Source organism: Poecilia formosa, unplaced genomic scaffold (genome assembly GCF_000485575.1).
Source record: "Poecilia formosa unplaced genomic scaffold, Poecilia_formosa-5.1.2 Scaffold413, whole genome shotgun sequence".
Lineage (NCBI taxonomy): Eukaryota > Metazoa > Chordata > Actinopteri > Cyprinodontiformes > Poeciliidae > Poecilia > Poecilia formosa.
In genome coordinates this window covers 20,038-39,573 of record NW_006800352.1, presented here as the reverse complement: position 1 = coordinate 39,573, position 19,536 = coordinate 20,038, and the positions used below count along the sequence as shown (strand labels likewise).

Here is a 19,536-nt window from a genome sequence, read left to right as displayed (position 1 = left end):
CCCCCAACATAGCATATGGAAATTTAGAATAACCAAACACGGATGACGATGTAGAAGCAATAGTGATAGTTTGTTGACTCATTTTAAGAGATAAAAGAGCAGCCGCTCTATTTGCTGCACTATGATTTGGAGGTGAATATGTTTTTTCATAGTTAACATTTTTAACTGAATAAACATAATAAACATATAATAATGACCTTTACATATAATAATAAACATTTCCATATCCACCGGACTCTTGGTTGCGTGATACGTCAGCTGTTTGGGATTTCCCTCTGTTCTTACGTCACCGCGCTTTCTGATTGGCTACCTGTCACATTCAGCAGGTTGTATTCTCGTTCCCAGTCACGGTAAACCACACAGGTTGCGATAAAAGGGCCAAGACAACCCAAATTGGGTATATTCAGGCTTTAACGGGAACACCAACATGCAGAAGCCTTATCTGACTGTTCATCCCCCAACCCCCACCACCCGGGCCACAATAAAATTTCCAAGTCTTGACCGGTCCGCGGTAATAAAAAGGTTGGGGACCACTGGTGTGTATGAAAGTCTGGAACGTATAAAAATGTATTTGTTTTTAATATCCGGCTAAATGTGGTCCAGGCCTAAGAGTCCGAACAACTACAGATTATGACGTTTACAAGTCAAACTTCTTCCAAATTTTCATATCCTGGTGGCGACACACATTTATTTCCATATTTCCAACATTTCTCTATTTCCATCCATGACAATACCATCTTCAGCTGGTATTGGGGGAAAGGCACTGCATTGTCTAAAGTTTTTCTATTAAAGGTAAAAAATAAGGGGTTCAACCATATTTACTCCTATCAGTAGTCCTCGGCAATACTTGGCAAATCTCTTTGTGTGCATCATTTATTTTAGAAAATGCCATTTCCACAAAAGTTGCCTTCCATTTCCAGCGAGACTATTTATACAACGCATGCCAGGATCTAAGCTTTCAATGAAAGCTGAGGCCCCTTAAAACGCCATAATGGAGGGAAATGGGCTTCATAATTGTCTTGTTTCAGCCCACCATGGAATCAGCAAACAACTTAAAATAGTGCCGGAGCCGCGGTACTCAGTTACTTAGCGGGGTGTTCAATAACACTAAGAGGGACATGCAAATATTGGTAAGGCAATTATTGGCAGTCGTGTTTGGCCCATGGTGGCAGGTAACACTATCCTGTCTGTTATGTATGCTGTGAACTCTGGCGCGAGCCTCCCAGTTAAAGTGTTGCTTTTTGCTAACCAGAAGAGGCTCGCTTTACACTCCGATGTCCTTCAGAGCGTAAATGCACTCATAATGGAGCGAGGGAAACGGAGCACCTCGTGCCCACAGGACTCTTGTCTTCTCGAAGCCGCATTTAGTCTGAGTGGAAACTTTACCTGGGTGGCTGCGCTTTCATCCAGAGGAACCGGTACGACCGCATTTCCACGCAGCGCCTCGCTCAAGTATTAAGCTCTGACACATTTTGTCAGCTTTGCAACCGCAGACTTTGTTGGGACTTTACGTGGTGGACCGACACAAGGTCACACGTAACGGTGAAGCGGAAGGAAAAGGACAGGTGGTATTTAAAGGGACAGTAGTACATAAAATTGACACTTTTTTTTGTTACATTACATCATGTAATAATGTTCTAATTTAATCAAAAACAAACCTGGAGTGATGCTTTGATTCATTTATGTTTGAGAAATCCTTTAATCTCCTGTGGAGAAGGAGCTTCAGAAACAGCAGTATTATGTATTTTCCCGCCACACACACATACACATACACACGCACACACACACACACACACATATATATATATATACTTTTTTTAAAACCAATTTTTTGTTTGTTTTTCAAGTTTCAAGTGAAAGAAAATTAGCACTTTTTCACAGTCTTCTATCTTTTGAGAGTTTCCTACCAAAAGCCATCATTTTGCTTGAATGAAAATTATTTTACATCTAAATCTTCCAGGGGTATTTTGGTTCTCTGCCGTCGGATGAATTAAAAGAATCAATTTCCAAAGCAAAAAAATAAATAAATAAATAAAATATCTGCATTCACAAGAGAAAATTGCAAACATTCACCCACAGACACAGCTCCTTTCTTCTTCTTCTTCTTCTTCTTGTGAGAGGAGGGTGTGTGCGGAAGAGCGGGAGAAGAGTAAAAGAGCGAACGATTGTATATCTTTTCTATCTTTTTTTCTTACTGTTTATTCACTGGGTGTTTGTGTTACTTGTTTAATTGTAATTTTGTGTTAGTTTGTCACGTTTTANAAAAAAAAAAAAAAAACTTGTCCTGATGTGATTCCTTGTGTTTTAAATTGTATTTTGTGCGCTTCATGAATTGTAAATAAATGTATTGTTAAAAATCAAAAAATCTTCTTCTTCTTCTTCTTCTTCTTCTTCTTCTTCTTCTTCTTGTCTGGTTTGGCTCCTGCAAAGTACTACATCCCCCCCTCCATTCCTCCCAAGAATGTAGTTTCAATAATAATGCATTAAGTGGGCTGAGTACTCCAAACACTCAGAGCTTCCTCTCCCAGTAAGTGCACAACTAGTTCCTGCTTGCTGCTGAAAGCATCTTACACACACGGCCCTCCAGAGTGTGAAGAGTTCGACGCCTCCTTTTGCCTCACACACACACACACGCACAGCAGTCACTCCTCACACTAACCGTGATTCCGGAGGAACAAACCAAAATGCTGTCAGACATTTTTTTTTTCCTTTTCTTCTTTTGGTGCAGGCATCCTGCACCACATCTGAGTTGTGGCGTTTCATTGTGCTGGTGTCTGCTGGAGCCAGCAGCATGGTGCAGCTCTGAGCAGGGGGTTAAATCCCCCATAAGAACAGCGAAAGGTCACCAAATGCTGTTGTTTATCAGCCGTCCTGAAACGAAGCGCTGAGTGGGTATCCTGCGGATTGATTTGAGCCCCTCCATGTCTGCCGCATCGCAAACACGCCGCCGCGCTTATCTGTCAACCACCACCGTCTGCACAAGTCCAGGAAAGAAAAAAACAAACTGATCAGACGTGGCACCAATCAGTGGATGCCTGGTCAATAATTATAAATAAATGTATGTTGTGTTTTTGCAGTTTTGTTCTAGTTTCTAGAGCAAACATCTTAGTACACTTGTAGTAAAACAAAATGACTTACAAGACTTTTCAGCAATACAAGTTTTTTTTTTTTTTTGAGTCAATAGTTCCATAATATTGATTTTAAAAAGTATTAGTTCCATTGGCAGATTATTTCATTTATACAATGTCTTGTTATAACTAAAATTATTTGACGGAACCAGTATCTTTTTAAATCAATGTTAAGGATTTGCTGACTCAAAACAAGCTCCTATATCTTGCTGAAAAGTTACTTATGGATTAGTTTTGTCTTATTTCAAATGAACTAAGAAACCAGACCAAAATTACTTGGTAATATTTTGTGTTTTTACAGTGTAAGTTGCCAAATAATATCTCTAATGTGCTTTCAGCATTAGTGTTCTATATTAAAACACATCTATATTAAAACTTCTCATTCTACAGTAGACTGAACAACATTCAAAATGCTGCAAAGCTGAAACATTTTAAGAGCTAAAAAGTGAGAATCTTTGAGATCGTTTTACTTGTTTGCTGTTGATTTCAGCTAATGTTTGATGAAGCAGAAGAAATATGATTCCTCTTTTTCAGTTTCATCAGAACTTGATTACTGCAGCGTTTCAACTTTTAGCTGGATTTTGTGGACTTCCTGATAGTAAAGAATTTCAGCAGTTCAGCCTTGAAGTAACAAGTGGACGAAGTAGTTTTTTGGCATCACTCCTGGACAGCATATTTCTAATTTTGGCAATAATCACAAGATGAAACATTAAACTTGTTTAATATAGGACTGAAATGACATGTTCGGAGGCTATGTATACCGGTACTATCCCGATCAAGTTTAAGCAGTTTCTTTTTCAGAGATCCAAAGATGACAAAATCTGATTTGTCAGAAAGCTGAAAAGTTTTTTTTTCCAGGTTTTTTGTCTTGAGGACATGCCTGTAATCTACCTAACTGATTGAATTCATTAGGATTAATTAGATCAGAGTATCATCAGCATAACTGTTAAAACTTTTCTGATCCTGTCTGATTCCAATTCAAAGGAGATATATAGAACTGACCCAAGCAAATGTTTGTTAGGTTTATTGGCTTTGTTACATTCACAGTGACCAATATGCTAATGCTAATTTTGAAAAACAAACCATAAATAAAAGGTCAAGAAACATTTTTTAGGAATTTCTCCAAGAAGTCAATCAATATTTGCCTAGAATTTGGGTATAGACCTTATTAATATCGATTATTTAACTTTAATATATTGAAAATGACCAAAATGCTAATGCTAATTTTGAAAAATAGACCTTAAATAAAAAGAAATGAAACATTTTGTTTTGTAATTTCTCCAAAAATTCAATCAATTTAAATTTTTGGAGAAAATTCAAAGGTATACACCAGATAATAAGCTATACACCAGAGTCTGGGTGTATACCTTATTAATGTTGCTTATAGGCTTTGTTATAATTAAAACAACCAAAATGCTAATGCTAATGTTCAAAAACAAAAGTAAATTAAATAGTTTTTAGCAATAAAAGTCAATATTTACCCAGAATTCATGTGCCAGATCTTGATAATGTCTGTTATCGCTACCGTAGCCTAACATTCTAGATCCAAACTCATCGGGAGCTACGGATGCTAGCAACGGCAAAAACGCCCGCCATCTTAACTTTTTCCGTCAACAGCTCAAAAGTTCAAGAAGAGAAAAAAAAAGTAATTTCTCGGTGTCTTCGGAGTTCAAGCTATTAAAAAGCACTAAATCAAGATGCCAGTTGGCTCAGCAAAGGACTGTGTGATTTGGCATTATCTTTGCAATTACGAGAGAGGGGGAAGGATCTGCCTAAGATCTCTACTTCTATGCCCTTTACACACAGATACACACACACAGTGAGAAAAGGAAGCACTCCAGGGAGACAAAACACACCTGAGGGATATCCCCTGCCTTTTACTTCACGGCTCTGCGCCGACTCAGTCTGAAATGAACTTAAATACCGTAGTAATATAAAAAGAAGAGGGTGGAGGTGGAGGTGGGGGGCAGGGGGCTTAAGGGCGAGGACACTTTGTGTTCATCTGAGTAGTTATTTCTGCTAATGACTCTGCTCCTGTCTTTCTGCAGCAGTTGTCATTGTGAATTAGAAGAAACGCCTTGGGAACCAAACAGTTTTCACAAACACCAGAGGACAAAAGAAAAGCAAAGCAAAAACCTGGGAGAGGAGTTTCCCCCCCTCCCCTCCACCCACACCACCCGGTCGCTGACCTATAGATGTAATTATGGGACCAGTTCAAGCAGTTTCAAATATACCCCCAAGAATCCATCACTCCCCCCTCGGTTTTTTCCCTTTTTTTTTGCCTCCGAACTGATTTTTTTTTTTTTTAATTCCTCTTTCTTTTAAAAGGCATTACATCTCGCCGTTTCTTCATATGTCACAAAGATTCAGAGTCTGTGACCTGAAACAGCCCCGAGGAGTGCGACTTCACAGGCAGTTTCCTCCGGGACTAATGTGTTTTCAGAGCGGCGACCATCTTTTTCCCTGTTTAATGAGCTCAGTCATAAATAAATGCATGGCCTTAATTAGCCCGCGTGTGGCGGGGGCACTGGAATTAGCGAGGAGCTGGGGAGATGGAGGCTCCATGCCCGACTTCTTCTGGAGATGGTGAGCCGGGCATGGGGAGGTGGCCTTTGAGCAGATGCTCTCCTTGCTCTCTGCTGGTTGAAGCTTCCATGATTCCTTCCTTTCATCTGATCTGTTAAGCTGCTCCTCACTGAGAGCTCCTTGGCCAGTGGTGGGGCTCAGATTGGACTCGCTCTAAAGCAGCCTCAGACTGTAATCACTTTAAATAGTTTATGAGGGCTAAAATTAACAGAAACTCTCTTTGATTCTGTGACTGTTTTTGTGAAAATTAAGCTGAATGATAGAATTATACCATAAATTATCATTTTAGGATAGTAGCTTTTATGAGTCCCTGTGAAACTGTGTTTGGTTATTTTATTAGAGTCATTTCTTACCTTGGTAAACCTTGTGAAACTTTGGCTGCATTTCCATTCACCATATAGTTGCAAAATTTGACATTTTCTAAATAAATTCTCTTAACTCTTTAAGACTCAAGTTTCAAATTTCTGCCTGGATATTTTTGCTTATTTTAATTGTACTCAGTTCTTTAAATGTCCTGTGAGTAGGCCTGTCACAATAATCAATAAATCAATTAATCACATGATAAATTAAAACAAACTCAATCATTTCCATTTGCATAATTTATCGTTTTTCACTTTTCTTTCTTTTTTTCTACCAAAAACTGGATCAAAAACAGTCTGATGCCTTGGTCTCAAGTAGTCCTTTTCTTAATTTTGTTTTCAGTGACTTCATAATTAATTTTATTTGTCATTTCTGTTGTTTTGTTAATTTATTTTGGATATTTAAAATGTCTTCCAGTTTCAGTGATAAAAGTTCAGTTCATTTGGATTTAAGGTTTATTGATCTTTGAGAATGTGTTCTTGCATTAATTTGACATTAACATTATATCATTTGAAAATGGTCTCAAAACAACAATATTATCGTTTAAATATGAATCTATACCCTTCCGTTGAGCTCTGCATCCTACATTAGAAGATGTCCCGTAATCTATATAACATCCATATACAGGGAGAAAGGAAGCAGTACAACAATACACTAAACACAAACTTCTTTGTGCAAAATTCTGTCTTAGTATTTTCAATGTTTCTGTTCTCATATGACAGTACTTTAAGATGATGCCTTGATCTTTACGTGATCATTGCTATGCTCACTCAAACATTTGGCTGACAGATGTCTGGCTAACAGAAGTGAGATGCCAATGCTCTTCATTGAGAAACACAAACTTTGTTCACTCACTCACCAGTACACACCACACCTGGTGTGTACCGTAAAGAGGAACGGTCTAGTCAATGCACAGCTTCAGTTATTACAACTAGAAGTTATTACATCTAGATCAGTCCCAAAACCTGGGTGTAGTGATGGACTCTGACCTGAACCTCCAGAGCTACGTACAGATAGTTACAATTCAGTACACACCACACCTGGTGTGTACTGAGGGACAGGACCCAGTGATGCATGTGGAGAAACGTTTCCACTGACTTCATGAGTCAACATTATAGATACTACCCTATAAATACAGAATGCAGATATAAAGTCTACATGCAAATGTTTGCTTTTGTCTAATTAAATACAAGATTACGATTTGTTCAACTGTTCAGTCGATCAATCGTTTATTTGATTGGCATTTCAGTTCAAAGTGCGTTACATCATGAAAAACACATTTAATTATACTATCAACAATTGTGAAAACCAATTAACAGACATCATAGTTTGTCAAGTGGCATCATTTAAATCATCAATACCCATCAAATGTGTCGGTCAGTGTTCCAGTTATTATGGGTCAAAACTGATCGGGGTTTTAGTCTTGATTTAAAGGGACTCAGTGTTTCAGTTGTTTTCTGGAAGTTTGTTCCAGATTTGTGGTGCATAGAAGCTGAATCCTGTGTCTCCATGTGTGGTTCTGGTTCTGGAGATGCAGAGCAGAACCAGAACCAGAAGACCTGAGAGGTCTGGAAGGTTGATATGACAACAGCAGATCTTTAATGTATTGTGGTGCTAAACAATTCAGTGACTTATTTACCAATAACAGTATTTTAAAGTCTATTCTCTGAGCTACATGGATCCAGTGTAAGGACTTTAGAACTGGAGTCATGTGCTCTATCTAACTGGTTTTAGTCAGAACACCAGCAGCAGCGTTCTGGATCAGCTGTGGCTGGAGGATTGATTCTTTAGGCAGACCTGTGAAGACATTGTTGCAGTAATCAATACAAATAAGATGAGTTTCTCTAGATCTCGCTGAGACATTAGTCCTCTAATCCTGGAAATGCTCTGCAGGTGATAGAAGGTCGACTTTGTAACTATCTGTACGTAGCTCTGGAGGTTCAGGTCAGAGTCCATCACTACACCCAGGTTTCGGGACTGATCTAGATGTAATAGCTTCTAGTTGTAATAACTGAAGCTGTGCATTGACTAGACCGTTCCTCTTTAGGTCCAAAGATAACTGTCCACACATCCACACATTTATTTGTTCTAAACATCTGTTCAGTGTTTGTATGAGTTCAGAGTCACCTGGTGAGACCATAATGTAGATCTGTGTATCATCTGTGTAGCTATAGCACCCAGTCTTCTTTATAGTAATCAACTGTTCAACATTCAGGTCTGGTTTACAAAAGGTTTCTCAAGAGCAGCAGAAAGTACCACACTATAAAAAAAAGTCAGTAAATTTACGGTAAAAAACAGTAAAATACCAACAGTTTTTGACTGTCATATCCAAAAACATTTCATTACCGTAGAAATTACATGGAACTACCTTAAGTCAAAACTGCAAAAAAAGTCAATAAATTTACGGTAAAATACCAACAGTTTTTGACTGTAATGTCCAAAAACATTTTGCTACCGTAGAAAATACATGGAACTACCATAAGTCAACAATGCAAAAAAAATCCATAAATTTACGGTAGAAAATTGTGAAACACTAACAGTTACTAATGGCTACTGACCGTAATATCCAAAACATTTTGTTACCATAGAAAGTACATGGAAGTATCATAACTCAATAAATATATATCCTAAGTAATTTTGACAGTCATGAAATGTAGAAAATATAGAAATATATTGTAAAAATATAAGTAACTGTAAAGTTCATAGAAAAATATTGTAATATTGCCACCCTAAACTTAACAAATCAGCCAAAATTACAAATTTTGCTGATATTTATATCTACAATGTAAAACCGTAAACAAGACTGCAAAAGTAATTTTTACAAAGAACTGAATGACATTTTGGTTTCTTTTTTAATAATGCCTTTAATACACCAAACTGAAATCTCAACAGTAGATCAGGCATCAATCTGGCAAATTATCTAGTTTGTATTTCTGCTTGATCCTTCAGCAGCAAGATTCTTTTAACTCTGTTCCTGTAGTTGAGTGTGGCTCAGGATACTGTGGTGTTCTGAACTCAACACAGTAAAGTCACAGTGCGCTAGCTAAGGCTGCTAACTAGCAGATACTTTAACCAACTGATAAAGAAATGTGTAATGTCTGAGCCCTGCTGTTTATATACATGCACTGCAGCTAGATATTTTTGCTGTATGGAATATTTAATTTTCCCAGACGCAACACTTCCATTAATGTTTCTGTAGGAACGACTGCATAGATTTATTTATATTTCTGGTCTACTTTAGACTGCATGTGCTTAAAGTTATTGTTAATGGCAGAAGCAACTTTTTCAAGTTTGGTTCAATAATTCATTTGAATTACTTTGAGTGTGAAATGNAAAAAAAAAAAAAAAAATCAGTAAATCTATGGTAAAAAATGGTAAAATACCAACAGTTACTGACTTTAATATCCAAAGCATTATACTACCGTAAAAAATACGTGGAAGTATCATAACTCAATAAACATATATCCTAAGTAATTTTGACAGTCATGAAATGTAGAAAATATAGAAATATATTGTAAAAATATAAGTAATTGTAAAGTTCATAGAAAAATATTGTAATATTGCCAGCAGTTAATTACCCTAAACTTAACAAATCAGCCAAAATTAAAAATTTTGCTGATATTTATATCTACAATGTAAAACCGTAAACAAGACTGCAAAAGTAATTTTTACAAAGAACTGAATGACATTTTGTTTTTTTTCTTAATAATGCCTTTAATAGACCAAACTGAAATCTTAACAGTAGATAAGGCATCAATCTGGCAACCCACCGATTGCAAAGCAAATTCCTACAGCCAACGCCACCATCATTTATGAAAATATTTGATTAAATTATGTATTTGGGATCAATTTTATGCCGATCATACATTAAGAGAACTGTATGTTAGCCCCTCCTGCTTGGATGAAGCTGAAGTTGGTTTCCAATTGCAGCTTCCAATTTGGAAACGGCTAAAGGGCGATTCCACTTAATTTTTCACTACCATCACCATCTTTAATTTACTCCAGCTAAAAAACTACAACACCTAGACTCTTCAAATCTGGACTAGATTATTCTCAACACATATCAGAATATTTAAAACCAAGTGTGGGATTTGTGAAACCTTTATCTGATTTGTTAAACTTCAGTAAAGAACAATTCTAGTGTTATCCAAAAGCATAAAAATTGTGAAGTCGCCCTTCATTGAAGTTTCACAAATCCCACACTTGGTTTTAACTATTGTGCTATTAGTAGAGAATAATCTAGAGAGTTTTTCCATTTTGTTATTGTGATAAATAGCATGGTTTACAGTAAAAGGAGACTGTTATTTGTCATGTAAACAAAAAACTATCTAGTTTGTATTGCTGCTTGATCCTTCAGCATCAGCAGCAAGATTCTTTTAACTCTGTTCCTGTAGTTGAGCGTGGCTCAGGATACTGTGGTATTCTGAACTCAACACAGTTCGCTAGCGCTAGCTAAGGCTGCTAACTAGCAGGTGCTAGCTAAGGCTGCTAACTAGCAGGTGCTAGTTCAGGGTGCTGAGAGCCCAGTAGGCCTGGTCCTTGTCAGGATGCTGCTCCTGTCTTTGAAATCAAGTTTCTGCTGTTTTTGTGCATTCAGGAGGAGGAGAAGGAAACACATCTCTGCTTCACAGGTGAGCCCCTTTCACGGTTTTAACTGAAGTTAGTTAACTTTAACCAACTGATAAAGAAATGTGTAATGTCTGAGCCCTGCTGTTTATATACATGCACTGCAGCTAGATATTTTTGCTGTATGGAATATTTAATTTTCCCAGACGCAACACTTCCATTAATGTTTCTGTAGGAACGACTGCATAGATTTATTTATATTTCTGGTCTACTTTAGACTGCATGTGCTTAAAGTTATTGTTAATGGCAGAAGCAACTTTTTCAAGTTTGGTTCAGTAATTAATTTGAATTACTTCAGTGTGAAATGTTCATGCATGCAAGTTAAATCTGTGAAGAACACGTTAACTTTTGTTTCAATACTTTGGTAATACTTGGAAGTATAAAGCTTGGCATCAGAGCTAATATTTAATATTTTCCTTTGACCTCTTGACTCTCGCCCCCAAAATACTTGCACTAAAGTCACTGGGTCCATGACAGTTGAAGGGTTTTAAGATAAGGACATTTAAGTATAAAAAAATTACAGTTTTTCTCAGTTTGGGTGCATTTCTCAGAACAGAATTTAAATTCTTAAAACTACCTGTTCAATCTTCAAATTACTGTGTCACTTCTGCACATCAAAAAATTAGTTTCTCATTCCTTTTGCAGGTTTTGCTTTTGCACATCATGTAATTGATTATGTGCACTTCTCTGCTTTCCCCCCCGTTGTAATTTGTTTTAATCATGTTGATCAAAATGTGTTGAACATGTCTCTGTTGAATTCTCAACTTCCAAAAGAGCATAAGTTCATTGTGTAAGTCTTAACATGCATAAGTCTTGAAGATGTCATAATGTCAATCATAATTTAATTAATTTATATTAGATTTTTTTTTTCTAAATCTGTCCTGAATTGGTAAATTGCTCCCAAGTGAGTCCTGGATTTCTCCAACAGGTCAGTGTATGAACCATTAGCTCAACCAACAATCAACCAGTTTTCTGAAGCAGATTGAAGGTGCATCTGTGAACCATCAGTTGGCAACAATATGGTCTATATAGTCAGAACACAACACAATGTTACATTTCTGAGAACTGATGAACAAGTATCTGGACAGAGTGAACAGCCAGAGAGAAGAAGAGGAGTGAGGCTGAGGAGGAAACAGTTGGGAGGAAAGCAGAAGAAGAGTCAGAAGAGGCTGAGGACATCTGCCAGTTTCCATCAGTCCAACATCAGGATATGGTTTGTGACCCACAACACGATGCTGATGACGGTTCTCCCACCCTGCTGTTTATTCCTTAACCCCACTGAGGAACTTTTGTCAGCATGACGATGAAAATTAAAATGTAATGTAATTTCTACAGCACTGTACAGTTTTCCTTGAGGAAATTGTCCTATGGTTTCTTTTCTCCTTTTTTTGTTCTCTGCATTTGTCTTTTCCTTTCTGAATCTCCATGGTCCATCAATAAATTACAGCAAAAGCGTAAATGTGAATTTTGTAGTCTCTTCCCATGACTAATCAATTTGACTGTCTTATCTGTACATAGAGAAACTATAACTTATTATTTGGAGTCACTGATATGTTAACTGACAGAATTTTGAGAGCTGAACTAAGGATTTTGCAAGCAAACAAATGCTATTTTTTGCTGTTTCTACAAATTGTTTTGAGAAATGTGCTTACTGTTTTGTAAATGCCAACAATGACTTGAGAAATGCACCAAAAGTGACTGAGAAAAACTAACATAGCATAAATTGTCTTAAAACTATTTGTTTGCCTGTATGAAGCGTGTACACATTTACAGCTTTGTTTCTGCTAGCTTGCAGGAATTGTAACTTACATAAATGGTTGAAGACAACTTATTGGCCTTCATAAGACTCAGATAAATGGTGAGTATCTATTTCATAAATTGCCTAAAACAGTTATGTTTGCAACTTTTAAAGTCTAGTTGTGTATTGAAATTTGGACACAAGATTGTTTAACGTGTTACAAGGGGTCTCTCTGTTGGGGACATACATTTGCAATAAGAAGAAATAACCAAAGGCACTCTTGCCAAACAAAAAATCCTTGATCGACATGTACATTTCATTCATAAAATGCAACATATCTGTGGAATGAAATCCAGACAACACAGAAAAAATGGCTCCAGGCACCATCAAAACATCTATAGAAATAATTGCATTTACCTTTATTTCATGTCCTGATTTGTGCAATGTTTTCCACGTTATTTGGCGTTTATAATTCAGTTTCATTTGTAAAGGGCCACCTACTGGCAAGGCCTGGTATTTTATAACTGAGCTCATGGCCTAGGAGGTCAGATGCATGTAATGGACCCAGGTTTGACAAACTTATATTTACTCTGATGGGGAGGGGTACCCTGTGGGGTGGGCGCTCAGCAGGGAACTGCTGCTCCAAGACGGAGCTTTGTATAAATGGGCGGCGTGTTGCATGAGGAAGCACTGAAGCACTACTGAATGGTTGCCATGGAGATATGGAGATCCGAGGTTGTCGCAAACATGTTTTCATGAGGAAATGACTTCTCATGAACATGGAATTATAACAAGTCATAAATCTCAAATCTAAACAACTGATGGTGATATACACACCAAATAAGGGCTGTTCACTTTTTAATTTATCAACCCTTTGTTTTTGAATTTTTGGGGATTTTTTCTGTTTGACTTTCTGCATTGAGTTGTTGTTCTTGTGTCATCTATCCTGAATTACTGATCAAAAAGTAAAAAATTGTAAAGAGAAAAATGTTTCTCCCAAAAGAAAGGATGGAAGGATGACGATAGAAAATTCCCTGAAACAACATGTCTTATTTTTACTTATGTTTTTTGTTTGTGTATTTTGTCTGGTTTGCAGAGAGGATCACACCTGTCGACAACAAACAAACTACTGACTTTTCAGTCAGAAATGATCACACCGCCTGGTTGAAGTCTCCATATGCAAGTCAACAAAGGTGAAACAAACATTTAAGCGAATGCTGAATTTATATGATGTTCATGTAGTGCATCTTTCTAACTTTTGCTTTGTTTGTTTTCCAGCAGAGAGGAAACACCTGATTGACAACATGTGAGTCTCAATCTCAACCTGTGACTGGGAAGACCATAACCATGACGCACACCATCCTGAACAAAGTCTGAACTCAGTGACTTGTTACTCTCAACCCAGAACAAGAATCCTTCTATCACCGATTTTTCTTCTACAATAGGTTATCTCTTATATGGATGCATGCTTTTTTTTTTTGTTTTGTTTGTTTGTTTTGTTTTCCAGATCTCAGTAATACCGTGAGGAAACTGGACAGAAAACAGAATCTGTTCTTTTTTTAACTGAATTCTTAAATAGCAATTGTTTCTTTAAGTTGATTACTCGTAATCTGTATTTTTATTTAATTTGTATTTATTTTCTTTATAACTTTCTGTATAGAAATGCTGACAAGTTACACTTCCTTGTGTGTTGTACTGTAATTTTTATGGTAACATTCTGTTAAGAACAGCGACCGGTAATTTACCATAAAGTTTTTTTGTTTGTTTTTTTTTTACAATAAAATGTCAATATATCATACAGTCTGGCCGTGTTTTTCACTTATGTAGATATTATGCCTCAAGCAGTATGACCATATTTACTACGGCAAAACCACATTTAAATTTTTTATTTTACTATATTTTAGGAAATATGGTATTTTACTGTATATTGGGAAATACGGTAAAATACTGGCAGTTTTGGTTGCAAGAATTTTACCGTATTCTTAAAAAAACGGTAAAATACAGCATTTTAAAAATACGGAAAATACTGTCAGTTTTGGTTGCCAGTTTTTTACTGTAAATTAAGGCCGTTTTTTTTTTACAGTGCACAGGTACACTTGGTCAAAAACTGACTTGTGACCTGAAATATTCACATTTGGTTAAAAAACAAGTGTGAGGGTTTCTGAAGGCTGTGATGACTAATTCTGTTTCCAAACAGCGCGACTGTGAGAAGAGCGGGGGGCGTCGTTCCCCTCTATGTGGATGACGACCTGGCTTCGCTGTGATAAAAGCAGAGAGGGGTGCTCTGATCTCTCAGCCGCGGCCCAGAACATTACCACTCTGAACCACACATACAGCTCTGATATGGCTCAGTCTGCCATCTCACCACACATCGACATTTGTCCCAAACAATTTGCGGAGAGTGGTCCTTGGATTTGGATTGTAAAAAAAAAAATACATTAGGAACAGACATTAGTAATATTACAGGGCCATATGTGTGGCAGACCACTGAGGTCACCTAACACTGAAGGTCACCTTTTTTTTTTTGCAGTACAAATTATTAAGTGCTTCCCCCTCTAATCAGATGAGATGTCCCACATACTGCCCAAGCACATAGCAACCAGTTTATTTATAGGTTCCAAACTGAAATGACCAGTTGGTTTAATTTAATAGTGAGCAATAGGATTATACATGGAAACAAATTACCTAAGTGGGGGTACTCAGTACCAAAATCTTTTAACAATGATGGAAACCATGGACATGATGTCTCCCAGTATTATTTCATTATTGGGCTTAGCTTCTGCATCTGTCAGCTACGACTGGCTTCTGGATGGGCCCAGCCTGTGTCCAGACTGACGCACAGCTGCTAGCGGCTCACACAGAACCAACGCCCCACCCCAGCTACTGCTCTCTCTGGGGTCAGAGACAGGAAGGGCAGGGTCCCGTCTCACCAGCAAGCACACACCCTGTTACCCAATTACAATTTCTGTTTTCTGGCCTGCTGTGGTCAGAAGAAATTACATGCACTGTCTGCTGATTATTAGACCCTTCAATTTTTTTCCCTCCCCACTTGTGGTAGTAAACATTCCTTCTGACTCCAAGCTCCCTAAAATGTCACAAAGAGTCCACAATGGTCAGTGAAAACATAGAAGCCTTACTGATGCATGAAGAAATCAGCTGGTAAGTGGATTTGGATGATTTTTAGGTTGATCTTTTCCTGACAAGTAACAATGGGTCAACTGACAGCAATAATCTTCTGTGTAGCAATTGTCACTGTGTGAAAACCCCAAAAAATAGCTAAAATTTTAGCTATTTTTAGCCTCAAACTAATTAAAACACAAAGAAAAGTTCACATTAGTTGGTTTGAGCAGAGAGATCAGCTGGTAACCGGATTTGGAAGATTTCTAAGTTGATCTTTTTCCAACAAAAAAACACAAAAGGTCAAGTGACAGCAACACTCTTCTGTGTGGAAGCTGTCACCATGTGAAAAGCAAAAAAAAAATGTTAGCTATTTTTACCCTCAGTGGGAAGTCAGAGAAGCCACAGAGGTGTAAGAATCTACTTAGCTTTCTATGGAAAGTTCCCTTTATGGCATGTCATGACATGTCTGTGGTTCTCTGAGAGAGAGCAAAACTTTTACTCTGTAACAGGAAGGTTAAACAAAGAACAGCAAAGTTGTTCTGTTTTCTCTTTTTCATTTTCTAGTCAGGAACATTCTGGATTTAGAAATGTTGGCAGCCTTTTGGAATTCGAAGAGCTAAGTACCTACATTATTTGGCCCTTTTCTTTCAGAAAGTGATCCGCTCCGCCATGACTGACGTCAGAACAACACGTATGTGCGTCAAGTCCTTTAAAGCTAGTCAAAAACTGACGTCTGGTAGCCTTGAATCACTTTTATTTAGTTAATTTCACTGTAAAAATTGTCAGTGTCTGCTCCGGTGTGAAGGATTATGCCATAAGCAGTGTTTCCACCACAGATGTGTGGAAAACTTGGGCTATATTACCCCAATGTAAAAAAATAAAAAATAAGAAAATACAGTGTTGCCATTAAATAAATAACACAATAAAAATCATTAAAAAAATATGCCGCACCATTGTCTTATCATTTCCTGTTATCTTCTTCGTGGTTTGCACCACTGGCAACATCTGGTTGTTCACCATGTGTCATATGATGCAAAAAAACTATTTCCATTGCAATTTTGCAACATTAACTAATTTCAATACAGCCAAAAGTCCACCTCATTCTTGTGCCAAAACCTTTTATTGGAAAACAAAAGGTTTTTTTTGTTGTTTTGAAATTGTAGTGTTTCCATTAAGCCAATTTATGTTCAAAATGTCAAATTGCGCAATTATATGGTCAATGGAAACGCAGCTACTGCGGTATAAATCCTGTGGCATGAATTCAGTCGTTCTGTTCAATATGCCCGTCTCAAATACTTCAACATGATAGACATAGTAAAGGATCAATAAGATATAATAATGCTGGCTGTGCTGATTGCTAGTATTAGAATTTAAAGACTGCTTACTTTCAAACACACTGCATGTTGCCATTTCTATTATTAATGATTTATCACAGTCAGGAAAGCTAGAAAAAAATAAGGATTTTTGTTTTACTGTGTTTCTGCATCTTCTTGTGCAATTGGACCAGGTTACCATCAGTATCAACGCTTTACAAGACGGAAATCAGCAGTACAATTTTGATCGGTGCATCTAATAAAAACGGTGTACCAAACCATTTCCCCTTATCTGGAGCCGTGCTGGTGATAATATTTTGCCTTCTTTAATATTCAGGAATGCAATTAGACTTCAGCCTTAATATCGCAGAGGCTGTCACATTCTCAAAGTACTCGGCTATGCTTGCCAACTGCAATCAGAAATAACTCTGTCCCTTCAACTTAATGAAAAACAAGTACTTGGCCATAAACTTGTAGTCATCCCCTATCCAATCACATTGTCTTGAGTAATTAAAATGATTAGCTTAATTAGCTTAATTAACTAAATTTGACTACAGGACATGGCCATATGGTGAAGAAAAACAAAGATGGGAGCTAATTAAAGTTAAAATAATGCAGGTTTTAATTAACTCAACCCTTAGGCATCAACATTTTCAAATTTATCCAAGCTGATAATTAAAAAGTCCTCTTGCCCAAGCAACATTTCTTCTCTGAGCTAATTAAATCTGGAAATAAATTAGCAACATGACGCTCCAAATATTAATTCCTGCTAGAAGATGACTTCACTTTCTAATGAAATTAATTAGCTGCACTGGACCCTCAATCAGATGCCAGGCGCTGTCCGTGAGCATAGACCTCATGTAATCTAGCGCCGGGCGAAGGGCCTGAGGGCAGAAATTTACAATTGTAATGAACACTCTTTAACTGTGTGTCTCTCTTAATATACCAAATGAACATGTAGATCTATTTATGCCAAGAGCTTCCTCATTTATAAAGGAGTGGCAAGACCAGCTAGTTAAAACTTGCTTTTTTGCATTTTTTTTTTTTACTTTTCAGAGAGAATGTGCAGTGTGAGAGACGAAGCACAGAACCACATAGCTGCCAAGAGCGATGCCAAGACCAGCCTCAGCAGCCTGCAAGGTTCCACAGGCTGTGCCTGCGCCTGTGCCAGCCTATTACAGAGGACCCTCATGAATTCACCCTAATACACTCTCTTGGCAGCTTAAGGCGATGACACAGTGGACGGGTGGGGGGGAGGAAGAGGTTGGTGGGGCGACAGTCAAATGTATCTGTCTCTGTTTCTAAGTTTTGACTTTGCCTTTTTTATCTTTGCTAATAATTTTACTGTAAATACAGAAGCGGCTCTGAGCAGCGAATTTCACCAGCCGACACGTTGGCCCTGCCCAAGCCGACGCCGAGCAACCTCAAAGTGGCAACGTGATTTCAAATGAAATTTAAAATAAATAAATAAATTAGACACAGATTACTGCATCAGCGGAAAAGCCCGTTAGAACGTACTCAAACAGATTTTGAGATTATGCCTCCAAAAGATAAGATCGGAATGAAACTTTAATGATCCCCGCGGGTGAAAACATGGAAATTAACAAAAAAAATAAATCCCTTCGACACAACACACACATCAGGTACGTTTTTGTGCTCTCGATGATGACATTATGTGTATCGCTGTAGCAGTGTTCCACATTTTGTCACCTTAAAACCACAGACATCAAAATCCTTTACAATAGGCCAAAAGTTGAAGAAAATTCAAGATCCATGCATTTGTGTTCTGCCTCCTTTATTATGTCCTCAAATAAAATCCAGGGAAACCAACTGTCTTCAGTCACCTAATTAGTGAAGCTCACCTGTGTGTCATTTACTGTTAGTGTATCTAACTATGCCATCAAGGCCTCAGATGTTTGTTAGAGAATATGACTTAATAAAAAGCACAGAGTGAGGAAACCAACTAAAGTGGATTGGTTGTAGAAAAAGTTTGATACGACTGCAAAACTGCCAAGAAATAGAGCATTTATCAGAGAGGCAGCAAAGAGACTCACTGTAACTCTGGAGGAGCTGCAGAGATGTGGAAGAAGGTTCTGTGGTCGGATGAAACAAATATTTCTTGGTCTACCTTCAAATTTGTGTGAAACTTAACACCCCAGTGAAACCTGGAGGCAGCAGAATCGGGGAGAGGGGTGCTGTCTCCAGCATTTAAAGGGAAGTTTTCAGAGTTGATGGGCGGATGGATAGAACTGATACTGGAAGTAGATATGGAAGGGAAAAACTGTTCAACTTCTAGCAAGACTATAAAGCTAAATGTACAGCCAAAGATACAATAAAATTGCTTCAGATCAAAGCGTATTTGAATGCTTAGATTAGCCCAGTCAAAGTCCAGTCCAGTCAAATATTTATGCAATATCAAGTAAATACAGAACCAGTATCGCTGAAACAAATACCAATATTGATTACTTATTACTTACTTTTATTGCTGACTTTCAGGTGTTTTGGGGATTTTTTTTCCACTGAATTATTTCCCTAAAACAGACAGAAACTGTAGGAGGTGTCTACATTAATACCTTAATAACATAAGATGACAAGAGAAAATTTCTCTAGATCAAGTGTAAAAAAAATTAATTCGAAAGCAAATAAAAAAATCATATTTGAAGTA

At 37.4% G+C, this 19,536-nt stretch overlaps 1 long non-coding RNA gene across 3 annotated transcripts; it reads left to right on the top strand.

Moving 5' to 3' along the window:
• The first annotated feature begins 9,808 nt into the window (after nt 1-9,808).
• On the top strand, nt 9,809-13,968 carry LOC103155122 (uncharacterized). 3 transcript variants are annotated; one of them, XR_001659379.1, is made up of 4 exons: nt 9,809-10,705; nt 12,489-12,558; nt 13,535-13,631; nt 13,717-13,968. It is a non-coding gene; the product is annotated as an uncharacterized LOC103155122 (long non-coding RNA). The 3 variants fall into 3 exon arrangements; XR_001659378.1 differs by lacking the exon at nt 9,809-10,705 and adding an exon at nt 12,377-12,394; XR_001659377.1 differs by lacking the exon at nt 9,809-10,705 and having other exon boundaries at nt 11,566-12,558.
• The last annotated feature ends 5,568 nt before the right edge of the window (nt 13,969-19,536 follow it).